Here is a 12,865-nt window from a genome sequence, read left to right on the forward strand (position 1 = left end):
GCATGATAGCGACGAAAGGTTGATAAGCTTAACATTAACAGCTGGCTTAATTGAAGAAGTAAATCTAACACGCATGTGAATGAAAAGGACAATATTCTAAAGATTGATTGATTTAAAGAAGGGCTGAGCATTTGCTATATAGGTATGCCTCGAATTGGACCTGTAGTTTGAAAAGGACAGTTCCAGGGGCTCTTTCATGGAAATCGCGGAGTTCTCGCGGGAGCAAAATCTTCAGGGCAAATACTGCCTAATCTCTAGCATAAGTCATTCTAATGGGCCATATTTTGGAAAGGAATTTCGCACTGTGCCAATAACCCTAGTGGTTGGACAGAATACCATCGAGGTACGGCGTGGTTGCTTCGCGGTTTTTAAAAGCAATGGCTTTTGAAAGTCATTGCTTTTTGTTTGTTTCTTTTGTTGTTGTTTTTTCACCCGAGTTTAAATGAACTGAAAAGAAAATAATAACCCCGTAGAGACTACAAGCAATCACCAAGCCCGCAAAGATAGCGTAAAGCTAGCGCAAAGCTAGCGTCTAGCGCCTATCACGGATTTTCTACGCAATTTTGCTGCGGTACTCAATATAATTTCTCCTGAAAAGAAGAAAGTTGTGCTGCCTGGTGATATCAATAATAATTTATTGGACACACGTAACAACAGCGCAACAGCATATAGTGATTGCTTTCTTGGTTTCGAGCTTGAGTCCCTCATTTCATTCCCTACTCTATTTTCCCCCAAGGGAAATGGCACGCTTCTTGACCACGCTTTAAGCAATATCACACCAACGCCACGCGCAGGGGTAATTGATGTACTTATCACTTCCCATCTTCCCGTACTTGTAACTTTCGCCGCAAAACTACCTCAATATAACACGTGCCATTTTACTTCTAGGTTAAATCAGGACAACTTTATCAATACAATTCATGATACTGACTGGACTTCCATTGGGAATTTGCATGATCCTGAATTTCTGCTCCTTGTTCCTTAAAGCTGTGTATGCAAGCACCAAAACTGTTAAATGCAAGAAAATATTTAACTTTCCGCATAATCCCTGGTTAATAAAAGGTTTATTAAGTAGCATCCGAAAGAAAGTTAATCTATATAGGAAAACTAAAAAACAGCCATTCAATGTGGGTCTAAAACTTGGGTATAAAGATATAGTAATCTGTTGAATAGCTTTCTAAAAAAATCTAAGCGACTTTGTTATGAAAAAGAATTTTGTAAGACAAAGATAACACCAAGAAAAAATTGAAACTTTTCAATTACCATTTGAATAGACCACAGGTTAGTAGAATAATTGATAAAATAAATTATAAACGACAAACATACACTGAAGCATCCAGTATTGCTAACTCGTTTAGTGCTTACTTCTATGAGATATACAATAATGGGCCTGTAGCTTTATCGTATCCTCTTACTCGTTGTAACCATACATTTTTTTCTATTTCCTGTCACCCCTGATGAAGTATGTTCTACAATCCTGAATCTAAAAAACTTCAGCGTTGGGCTAGATAATATTTCTGCTTATCATTTAAAGCTCTCTGCTTCATATATTGCAGAAGCATTAAGCAATATAATTATTCTCATATTTAAATGTGGTACCTTTCCGAGCTCACTTAAGAAGGCCAAATTAATCCCGGTCCATTAAAAAGGGGATATTACAGAGGTCCTAAACTCTCACCCTATCTAGCAAAATTATTGACAAAATATTTCCGGAACGTATTAACAAGTACCTAGACAAATTTAAGTTGCTAAAACCTTGACAATTTCATTTTCGTGCAGGTAGTCCAACCAATTTAGCTTTACTATCATTTTCTTTAATTATGGGGTTCTACGTGTCAAAACCACTTTCTGATTATGAGGCACGTCGTAGTGGAGGACTCCGGAAATTTCGACCACCTGGGGTTCTTTAATGTGCACCTAAATTTAAGCACACGGTTGTTTTCGCATTTCGCCCCCATCGAAATGCGGCCGTCCTGGCCGGGATTCGATCCCGCGACCTCAGGCTCAGCAGCCCAGTACCATAGCCACTGAGCAACCTCGGCGTGTGCTTTACTATCATTAATCGATTTCTTAAAGTTTTCCATTGACAACGGCGATTTCGTCGGTTGTGTATTTCTTGATTTTACTAAAGCTATTGACACCATTAATCATAATATTTTTAATCAACTAGAATCATTGAGTACAACTGGTTCACCTGTAACTTTTTTTAAAAAGTTAGTTACTTGATCGCGAACAACTAATCCGCATAGGTGGCATTTATTCAAATGTTAAGGTCATTAATCAAGGGACCGCAAGGCTCAGTACTTGGGCCTTTATTTTTTTGTGTCTACGTTCATGATTTACCTGATTGCATTAATCTTCCTAACGTTGTCCTTTACGCTGATGATACCGCCATTTCCATGTCACACAAATCGTTAACAACGCTAATCACTAAAATGAACACTGAATTGACCAAAGTTAGTCAATCGTGTTCTTGAAACAACGTAATTTTGAACCCACCTAAAATTCTGTTTATGATTTTTTAAAACATCTCAAGAAGTTCTTCCTTATCGACCGCAAGTATCCATAGGCCATCATTTAATCTCAGCGGCTGTTTATGTAAATTGGCATAAAATTAGACCCTAACTTGAAGTTTAATAATCATATTACTTATGTTAAACAAAAAACTGCTTTTGGTATAAGAGCTCTCATTAGATCTCGTCCATTTTTTTTTCTGTTCATGCCTTATTGTCTTTATACTTTGTCTTCATGCATAGTCACAGCACATTTAGAACCAGGACATTCGCATTATTACCAACAGTTCTTTTTACTCTAATGCTGCTCTGCTCCTTCAGGCTAACTTCATTCTTTCTATATTTGGCTTGTGTAAACTTCATTTACTTATCACCCTATTTAAGTACCTTAACAAAGAGCTCGCGTTTCAACTAATGGACTCTAGGTTGCTAACAAATAACAATAGCACTAAGTTTGTTCATAATCACAACTTTCTGTTACCTAAATGCAACACTAACTAAGGCAAAATGACTTCCTCCTTCTCAGCGATTCAATTGTGGAATGACTCCCCCCCTGCTCCTAAATCATCATCTTTACATGCATTCAAACATGAACTTAAAAGTTTCATTTTGTATAACTAGTTGTCCTGATTAATTTTCTTTGTATATAACCTGTGTACTTCATTCGTTAAATATGTTTATACAATTCAGATTGGTAATGTGAGAATTTTTTTTATTTTACATGTGTGACCCTCTGTATAAAAATCGAATGTATTCCTTTTCACTACATCGTTCAATTTTTATTTGCTTATAGAATACATAATGTTGCACTGCTGCATTAATTAATCATGTTGTACCAGGCTTCTTGTTAACCGAGGGTCCCGCTGCAGTCGCTTGACTTTGGGACCCTCGCCTGTATACGTACCACTAACAACCAACTATGTATCTTGCATTAAGAATAAACTGAAACTGAAACTGAAACTGGTGTATTGCGGTAACGATGCTCAAGCCAGTCACAACAGGGCTATTTTATCACTTTTGTTCGCTTTTTTTTTTCAACGAGAGTAATAAAAAAACTCAACGTGAGAACAAACGCTGCACAAACAATTTAAGGTGATGTTTGCAAAGGCGGTGATAAACTGTCACATTTAGGTACAATATTTTACAACTAAATGAGGTTCTGCTAAACAATTCCTAATATGCAACACAAAAGCATCCTGGTTCTTGCAAGGCGACCGCAAACACCATCGCATCTGTTTCATCCACGTATCAAAGATTACCGACACATTCTGTGCAATACATCGCCCGTAACAAATTAAACAAAGCTGTTTTCCTTTGAATTGAACTGTATACGTTCAAAAATTGAGAGTTGATTCAATCATGTGAAAATGCCTCCTAGAAAAATGCCGTAATGTTAATGGCAGCGGCAAAAGCACAAACTGCTCTACTGTTGAAATTCAATGCATAAAGCTTGGAAATTCCTGACCCTAAGTGCGGGTCAACTGTTTACTGTTTTCCCAAATAGTTTCCTCGGCCCAGGCTGGCGACACCCTGGCCATATTTAGCGCCAGCTCTTACGACCTTGCTTTTCGAACTAGACGCCCTGAGGATGAAACCAAGGTACATGAATATAGCAGAATGAATGAGAGATGTATGGAAGAAATGTTTATTTAAAAAGTGGTGCGCGAGTCCACAAATTTGAAGTTATGCCTTTATGTCCCGTTATTCGTGCTCAAACAAGTTCAGCGCCAGCGCTTTATGCAGCCACTACAAGTACTGAGACAACGCATCCAGGTAGCTTTCTCGCTCAGCTGAAAGGATGTGGCGACGACGAGATATGATTTGTCGTGACCAAGTGCGAAACACTGAAAGTTGCAGAAGGACCGAACCGCATAAAAGATCAGCTTCTCTAAACACGGGCTTTGTAAGCACTGTCGGTGAACAATTTATGCAGCGTAATCGCACTCCCGTATTCTAAATCGTAGTACACGTGTTAAGGTGTGTTTGTAGTTATTTTAAACGACCACGCCTTGATCGAAATTCCAAAAATACGCCGGCCATGGATTTATATGTGACGAACAAAAAAAAAGAGTTCGTTCGCTTTTCATCCACGATAGAAGCTCACAAATGGAAAACCAGTTGATGACCACGAAACCAAATTATATAATTCTGCGTCGCATAGCTCACTGAACCACCAAAAAAAGCATATAGTAAGATACATACGATCATAATGTAGCTATCAGTCCAGCTTCGTCTACACGTCTCTCTCTCTCTCTCTCTTCACGACAACTTGAAATGCAATATACTTAGCACACACGTTTATGAAAAGTTTATTTCATATGTAATCTTGAACCCTGTATGTTGTACAGGATAGACATATTCAAAAGTTAAGGAGTTGCCGGCGCCTTAAATTGTGCGCCAACATCTTATTATACCATATCAATAAAAAAAGCAAAATAACGTTACCACATACAGGTATCATAAGCTACAAAAACGATTGTTTCTACGACATATAACAAAATAAATTTCACATGCGCCTCCCCCCCCCCCCCCGTTTCACACGTTTCAGGTGCGACCGTTAACGGCCTTCCTGTGCATTCCCCCACGTGCTCTCAGCCACTTCTCTTTCTATTCCCTCTTTTCCTTACTCCATGTGTACGGTAGGAAAGCGGAAGCTCGTCTGGTCGGCCTCCCTGTTTTTTCTCTCCTTGTGCAGCCATGAACGTGTTACCTTTATGCTCCTCCAAAGGTTAGCGCATCAGCACCAGTAACTTTACACATTATCTAATGTTGATATCCCCGAACATTAGGTGGGCCTACTCTGAAAACTTTACAACACTAGACCGGAAACAGAGTAAGAACGAAGTGAGCATGACTCTAAAAAAGGTTTGGCGATGTCCGGCTAGAAGTTGCAGCCAATGAGCTCATGTGTTTAACGTCCAATCTCTCACTTCAGGTCATTTCAGCTTTTTCTATATCAGGCGACGCTGACGCCTCTCCATAAACAATACGGTTTCGGGTGCTTGAGTAAGTTCCAATTCTACCACGAGCACAATACCGATTTCAAGTTTCGAGGCCACGGCAGCAACGGAGAATGTTAATCTACTCTGACCTCCCCGTGAATGCCGGAATAGGCACATGCTTCATTTGTCCAACATGCATACGTGTACTGTGTGTACCACTTCAAGTGAGGCTGCACGCTTAGGCTATCATACAATATGCTTGCTTTTTCCGTGGAAGCTCCTAATACATACACTTTTCAAAGTTCCTGTTTTACCATCCTTCTTCGCAGCTATCGGCGCCGTTCATTGTGAGTTTCTGTCAACGTTCTTGCCATCTTTACGTCACTTTATTTCCTTCCAGCACTCTCCCTCTGGGTCGGGTAAGAAACCATATGTACGTCTTCCGGTTAGCTCCCCTGCCTTTCCAACCTCGTTTCTCTCTACAGACAGATGGACATCCATCTGTATATATATATATATATATATATATATATATATATATATATATATATATATATATATATATATATATATATATATATATATATATATATATATATATATATATATATAGTTCTGTTCTGCTCTAGTTCATCATCACGAGGAGAGGTTAGAGCATAGGCTTGCATTGCCTTTATTCTGTGCTTTACAACGACTGCTACCCTCTCATTAATGCTGTAGAATTCATCCATGTTGCCCGTTATGTCCTTATGAATTATAAATCATACCTCGTATTCACCCTTATGTGGAAGATCTCCGCAGCAGAGGACGTGGTCGCTAATCAGCACTTTATAAGCCTCACCAGCTCTAGCCACACTAAGGCCAATAATATCCCAGGCAATGCGCAATAATTCTTCAAAGAACCCTGCTAGGCTAGCCTCACTCGAGAAGGTTCGCGTGTTAAACGTAGCCACGTTAAGTTTCCGGTGGCGGCCTGTCCAGATCCAGGGATTAAAGAGCACCCGCTACCGCGCCACAGGTTTGAACACCGCCTTGGTCAGTTGATACGTAGCCGCTGCGGACTTAGGGCCACGGGTTAATTTCAAGAGTCATAAGGGAGGTAGTGCTCGAATACTGCACCGGGGAGGCCATTTACTGTTCTGGTGAGGGAGTGTCTTTGTGGAAGCTTAGGGGGTATTCCGAATTTGGCTGCATCTGGTCTAGCACAGCCCCCCTGGCTCTCAGCGTCTTCCTTTTTCTTTTCTTTCCTTGCGGGTGTCAAGCGCCACTCCAAGCATAAGAAAGTGTAATTGGAAAAGCCAGCGTTTCCAATTACACTCTTATTAGCGTTAAGCACCCGATTCGCTGGGTAGTATTTGACATTGGCTCACAAGCGACAACATTATGAAAACCTGAACTGCGTAACTTGCGAAACCTCGTTTTTCCACACGAGCAGGGATGCTTGTTTCTTGCAAAAGCGCGCTGATGGCGAAGCGGGCACGTATGGGAGGGACAGAGAGAAAAAAAATAAAAGACGTCAGAAGGTCACAGGGAAAATCGGAACACGGCACGCAGTTTCCACACCGGCCGGACGTGCGAAGAGAGAAGAGTGTAAGAGGAGGGGACGGGAAGGGGTCCGAGGAGAGGGAAGGACGATGTCAGAGCAGCAAGCGTTGTCTTCCGCTTGTCATATAAGCGACGTTCGATTTTCGTTAGCGCTGGCGCAGGCGGGAATCGCTGTCGTTTCACGCACGAGTGGGCAAGTGAGTTCCGTGCGCAGCCGTTACATGTACGGCACCTAACGGGTCCAGAGCATACGCTGCTTGGCGCGCCACCCATCGGAGTAGCTCTTCGGCTTTTCGTTCTTTTTCTTCCTACGTCGTGTCGGTGTCATTTTCTTAAATGCGTTCCGTTCACCTGAGCACGTCCTGCGGGGTGAAGAAAAATCTCGCTGCACAACGTTGAAGGAAAGTAATCGCTCTTAGCGCAGTTCAAGGACATTACAAGAATGGTCTCGCGGAGGAGTAGCTGCCCCCTGCAGCCGCCAACGAAGATCGGCGAAACAGCACGGGCGTATTTCCGCACTGAACTTCGACACTACAAAATTTTGTAGTTTTGCTTGTATTTGTGTTTTCGTTGTCCAGGGGCGGGTATATGAAGGTCACCTTGCGGGTTTTACGGTGACGTATATCGGCCGCTCGTAACGCAGATCGTCGCGTCGCCTACGTAATATCTGTAAAAATTGAAAAACAGATTGATTTAGCACCGGCCCAAGACGGTGACATTCTTCGAGGACTCGGTCTGGCCTTGGGCTAACGCCAAGAAAAAGCACTTAGAACGCTATGAACTCTGGCGTTGAAGATTGTCATCGCGAGACATACTTAGCGCTATTTTCTCTTTTCCAACCCGTATTTCCCCAAGTCAGCCTGAAGCCACCATTTAAATTTATTACTATTATATGTTTTGTCACGGAAACTCTGAAATTCAAAGCTGCTTACTATAATGGTCGGCATCGTGATGTTTTAACCAAGAGACTGCGCCACCGACGTAACTCTTTCTATGCCGAATGAGGAAAGTGATTCCCGTGTCTCGTCAGATGCAACGATTGTTCAGAATTCAAGGTGGTTGTTTAGAGAAGATGCCGAAAAGAAGCGTAGACGCAGAGTTCTAACGAAACCTGCCAAAATCTCAAGTGGAGTGCAGAAACCATCTCCGCGTACCCCTGACGTACATATAAGCAGTTTTGGTGGTGATAAGAATTGATCGGTGGTCATGGGGTTGATGTCGATTGTGCATATGGAAAAGAAGTTTGGATGAAAAAGAAAGGGAATAAACATCTTTGTTGAACACTTAGTTTGCTGCTTTGATGAGAAAAAAAAAGGTGGAGAGGTTTGCCATAGATCCATGCCTCTGGCCTGCTGCTCCCCACTAAGGCAAACGACGAGGGGGCATACCAAGTACAGTGTTTTCGCACAGAAAGATGGCTGACACCGTAAAAGACTTTAGGGTAGAAGCTGACACTTCGCTGTCGATGCACTCGCAAGGTGAACGGAGCGGTTTTCGTAGTCAAGAAAGTGAAGGCCACGCAACAGCTGGCAAGTGAAGCTCGCTTTCACGACCCTGCTGACGACGTGTCGCTTTCTGTTGCGCCGTTCTTAGAACGCGACTGCTCAGTGCACTGAGCAAGGGCCTTGCTCTGGCTCACTTATTACGATATTGGTGGGCGCTTATGACGTCAGGATGAAACGAGAGCCACTCTTGCTATTACTTCGCTGAGCTTATTAACGATGGCACCAAGCATCGATTGCTCGTCAGTGGCCGTGTTCCCACTCGTTGTCTGTCGTGTCTTGTCAGAAACGGTGGCGATGAAGATGACAACATGCCCGTTACAGTTTCCCTTACGCCCGCTTGGCAGCACTGGAAAAATTCGGTGACACCGGCGTACACATTTCCACCTGTCGATCTTGCGATGTGCCGGTACCTATCACGGCGGCGGTCTTTATTGTGTTGCTGTTAAATTACTATCTTGTCTTTTCCCAACGTTTGGCTTTCGGCGATCATTTATACTTCCTGTAGCACGTTGCCAAGTAAGCCTATGGAAAGAAAATTTTTTCCTTTGGCCGATATCCCGCAAAAACTTATCGACAGGTCACAACGTGCCGACAGCTTGTCGACACCTTACCGCATCTATGTGAGTGAGTCAGAGAGAGAGAAAAACATTTATTTTCTGTGATCCTTTGCCCGCAGCATCTATATTTATACATCCGGTGATCATGAAGATGGCGGCGGGAGATGGGACACCAGACGAAGCTATAGTTCTTGCTCAATGTCTTGTGGGCCCTTCGCCTAACTTTTCCAGGTAACGGTGGAGGAGGAGTTGTAGAACGGTATCTGAGTGAGCTATTTTTGTCTTCACAGAGATACTTCACTTACTTCACAGAGATTCAGCCACTTGAATTTGTCGGCAGCTCTATGGGGAAAGACCTTTAGTAAGTGGTTCAACACAAATGGGAGAACCACCAGTATTGATGAGCACTGTATTCTAAACAAGCCTCAAGCGTCAGTCAGTTATTTCCACAAAAATAATTAGGGTGAATGCTAGAGCACTGAACCCCGTATTCGAGATCGTTCCTCTACTAAATGCTACATCTACGCTTAAGAAAGTGGATGGCCACGCCGCTACTCGACAGAAACAGTCACTGCGCTTCATTGACCACGGCCGCCTGGATCGCTGCGCGCAATCCAGGCGGCCGTTCATTGGCACTCCGCGGAAATTCTTGAGGAGCGTGGCGTCGTCTTTAGTCGTGGGGCGGCGGTGTGCTGAACCCGATGGAGTGGAGGAAGAGCCTCGAGTCAAGGGTCGTTTGAGAATGCGGATGTGAATGCCGCGAGTGCGGTTTAATTTACGCACAATATTTACGACTGCTGCTCAAGCAATCCACTGGTATGTTTGAGCCGGCCAATAATGAATCTGGAACCATGGGGAATACAACTCAAGCTTGTACGATGCATAGTGTATTAATACACAGTATATAACTGTGCGCCTAAGAAATCTTGAAAGTGCCTTTGACCCTAAGCAGCATGTCGGTCTAACAGCTTCTAGTAGCCACATGCAACCGAAATACCATGATTTATTTTAACAATGATGTCCAAGCAGTATTTAATACCGATGACGGAACCTTTCGCATATAGAGCCATCTGCCCACAGACACATCAATTCCCTTAATGTAACTGAAGCCGGGGTAGCAAAATTCTACTGAACATTCACATAAAGAAAGATGTTGGACCAGAGAATATACCCAACGTATTTGCTAAGAGATATGCTGAATGAAGCGCTAGATACCTGTGCGTCATATTTAATAAATCCTTAGCAACAAAGATATTTCCTGCAGGTGTGAAAATTGCGAAAGTTGTCCCTGTTCACAAATCTGGAAGCGCTTCTTAGTTGTCTCATTTCAGACTGATTTCACTAACTTTGACTGTATGCAAACTTCTTGACCACGTAATCCTTAAACATATAATCACATACCTTGGCCAAAAGTTTATACAATCACCCCGTCAGCATGGCTTCCGCAGGGGACTTTAAACAGTCACGCAACTCAGAGAACTAACACGAGATATTTCTATGTATAGACAATGGACAGCAGACAAACCTGACTTTACTACAGTTTTCAAAGGCCTACGAGCCCGTACTACATAAAAGAACTAACGAACACTTTCAATCCACATTGTTGAATGGGTTAAAAACTACCTCGATAACTGATCTTAGTTCGATCAAAGTGATAACGATGCCTCTAGTATAGAGCCTGTAACTACCTGTGCGCCCCAGGGTAGCGTCCTGCAGGACCTGTTTCCTTCTTCATTTACATAAATTACTCGCCTTCTGGGTGTCATGTATATATCCGTCTTATTGCGTATGATTGCATGAAATAAATGTATGAACATAAAATCCTGAATAATGTTCTAAAATCCGCTTTAATTTAGTGTCAGGTGTCGCAGAAAACTCTGAATGCACAGAAATCAGCAGCATCAACCACAAGAAAGAAACAAACATATGACTCCACTTACACTATGACACACCTCTGACTAGGGTTTTCAAGCATAAATACTTAGCTTTAACGTTACCACAGGATATTCGATGGGAAACGCATGTTAAGAACATTACATCGACTGTGCTAAAGTGACTCTTGCTGAGAAGATTCCTACGTCTGGCAACGTTCGACACAAAGTTGTTTCCTTATCGCATGATTTTTCAACCAATCATTGAGCGCACTAACATTGTTTTGTTTCCTTCCACTAACGAACGTATTGCCACAGTGGAGGTGGTGCAGAGAAAGGCATTAAGGTTACCTTTAATAAACACGAACTAACGACTCACCAACCAGTTTACAAAAGAAAGCGAGTACGCTAACCTTACAAAATCGAGCTTAACTAGCCCGATAAAAGTTTTTGTTTTAATTCAATGAAAAAATAAACATTGACAGATTTAAAGTTATCTCTTATCACGTACAAGACCTACACGTCATAAACACCCTCATGCACTTGTTGAACGCAGGTAGAATTCAAATTGTTTAAATACTCTCATTTTAATTGTGCAATCAGAGAGCGGAAGCAACTGGACCCTTCATGCATGAGCACATCCACTTAAGAAAACTTTCTAGCGCTGGCCGAGAGAGTAATACGTGCATAGCTGTTTATCACTTATTGCACATCTTCATATTTATGTTTTTGAACTATATTATGCTTTCTCTATTGTGAATTTGCACTTGCGTCTCAATAATTGTGCTACCTTCCTTTCTGTTCATTTAGTTTTGTATTGCTTGATTTTGATATTGTGTTTGATGTGATTACGTTCCGTACACTGTCACAGTTGACCTGATGCATAACCATTGTAACACCGTATTGCGCTGTGTTTTACAATGCCTGTCTTACGCCTCTGCACTCACGTACGCAACCTCCCTGCTATGATCTCGTGTGATTTTAGCAGTACTGCTAAAAAGATAAGATAAATAAATAATAAATACGGAACCCCGTATATTAGAATATGTTGAGACCACGAGGTCGTATGCTAAGGAAACTAAATAGTACAGCACAGCTGAGGTGCTTGGTTTCGGCTTTACTCGGCCTGTGCTAACGCTCACCCTGCCCATCGATTACGCATGAACGTCGGCAAGGCAATAAGGGGCCACTTCGGGAGCCGATAAAAGGTATTGGCCAACGACAACCGCGGGCGAAACTCACGCATCTAGAAAATAAGTATGTCCTGCTAGCTCGTCTTTGCGTGGAGGGGCAGGCGAGATGTCACCAGTCATGCCGGGGTCCCTGGCACATACGCGCTGCCAGAGCCTAAATAATAGATGCGCTCATTTGCAGGGGACGATAGCGTGACCCCCGTCGATTCGTCTTCACTCTGCCGCCCAGAGCTCGCAACGAATGGCGGTGGAAAGCTCGAGTTCGTTTATTAATCGAAGAAACCGAACCCTATTCCTGCGAGGTCATCCATTCGCATCAGAAATTCTAGTGCTCGCGATGGAAGTAACGCCATGTTCGGTGTGACACGCCTCAGAAAGGCATTTGGTAAGTCGTCCGTCGGTTCGCTCTTGACTCCCTTCGGGCGTTCGTCAGAGTGCATTTGTTCGCGCACTCTGGTCCCGTGACCGAAGGGCGGTTTAGCTGGTTCACCTTGATGCGCTCCACAATAAAAGCCAATCAGCGATCCGTATTTGCATAAACACGTACTCGTTCATCCATTAATGTAATGTTGCACACATGCACAAGTGCACATGCACATGCACAAATGGTGCACAAGCCAACATGCTTGTGCACTCTAGGCCGAGTATCTATGTCGAATAGTGCAGGTGTCGCTCGTGCTGTAGACGGGCCTGCCCGAACGCGTTACAAGCCTCTGGCAGAGGAACGGTAGCGATGTCG

General features: G+C 42.8%; 1 protein-coding gene across 1 annotated transcript in view; it reads right to left on the reverse strand.

The window, feature by feature from the left end:
• Positions 1-12,865, reverse strand: part of LOC135920938 (uncharacterized) — an 842,780-nt gene that overhangs the window by 787,149 nt on the left and 42,766 nt on the right. The window lies entirely within an intron of this gene.

The sequence above is a fragment of the Dermacentor albipictus genome, chromosome 4 (assembly GCF_038994185.2).
Source record: "Dermacentor albipictus isolate Rhodes 1998 colony chromosome 4, USDA_Dalb.pri_finalv2, whole genome shotgun sequence".
Lineage (NCBI taxonomy): Eukaryota > Metazoa > Arthropoda > Arachnida > Ixodida > Ixodidae > Dermacentor > Dermacentor albipictus.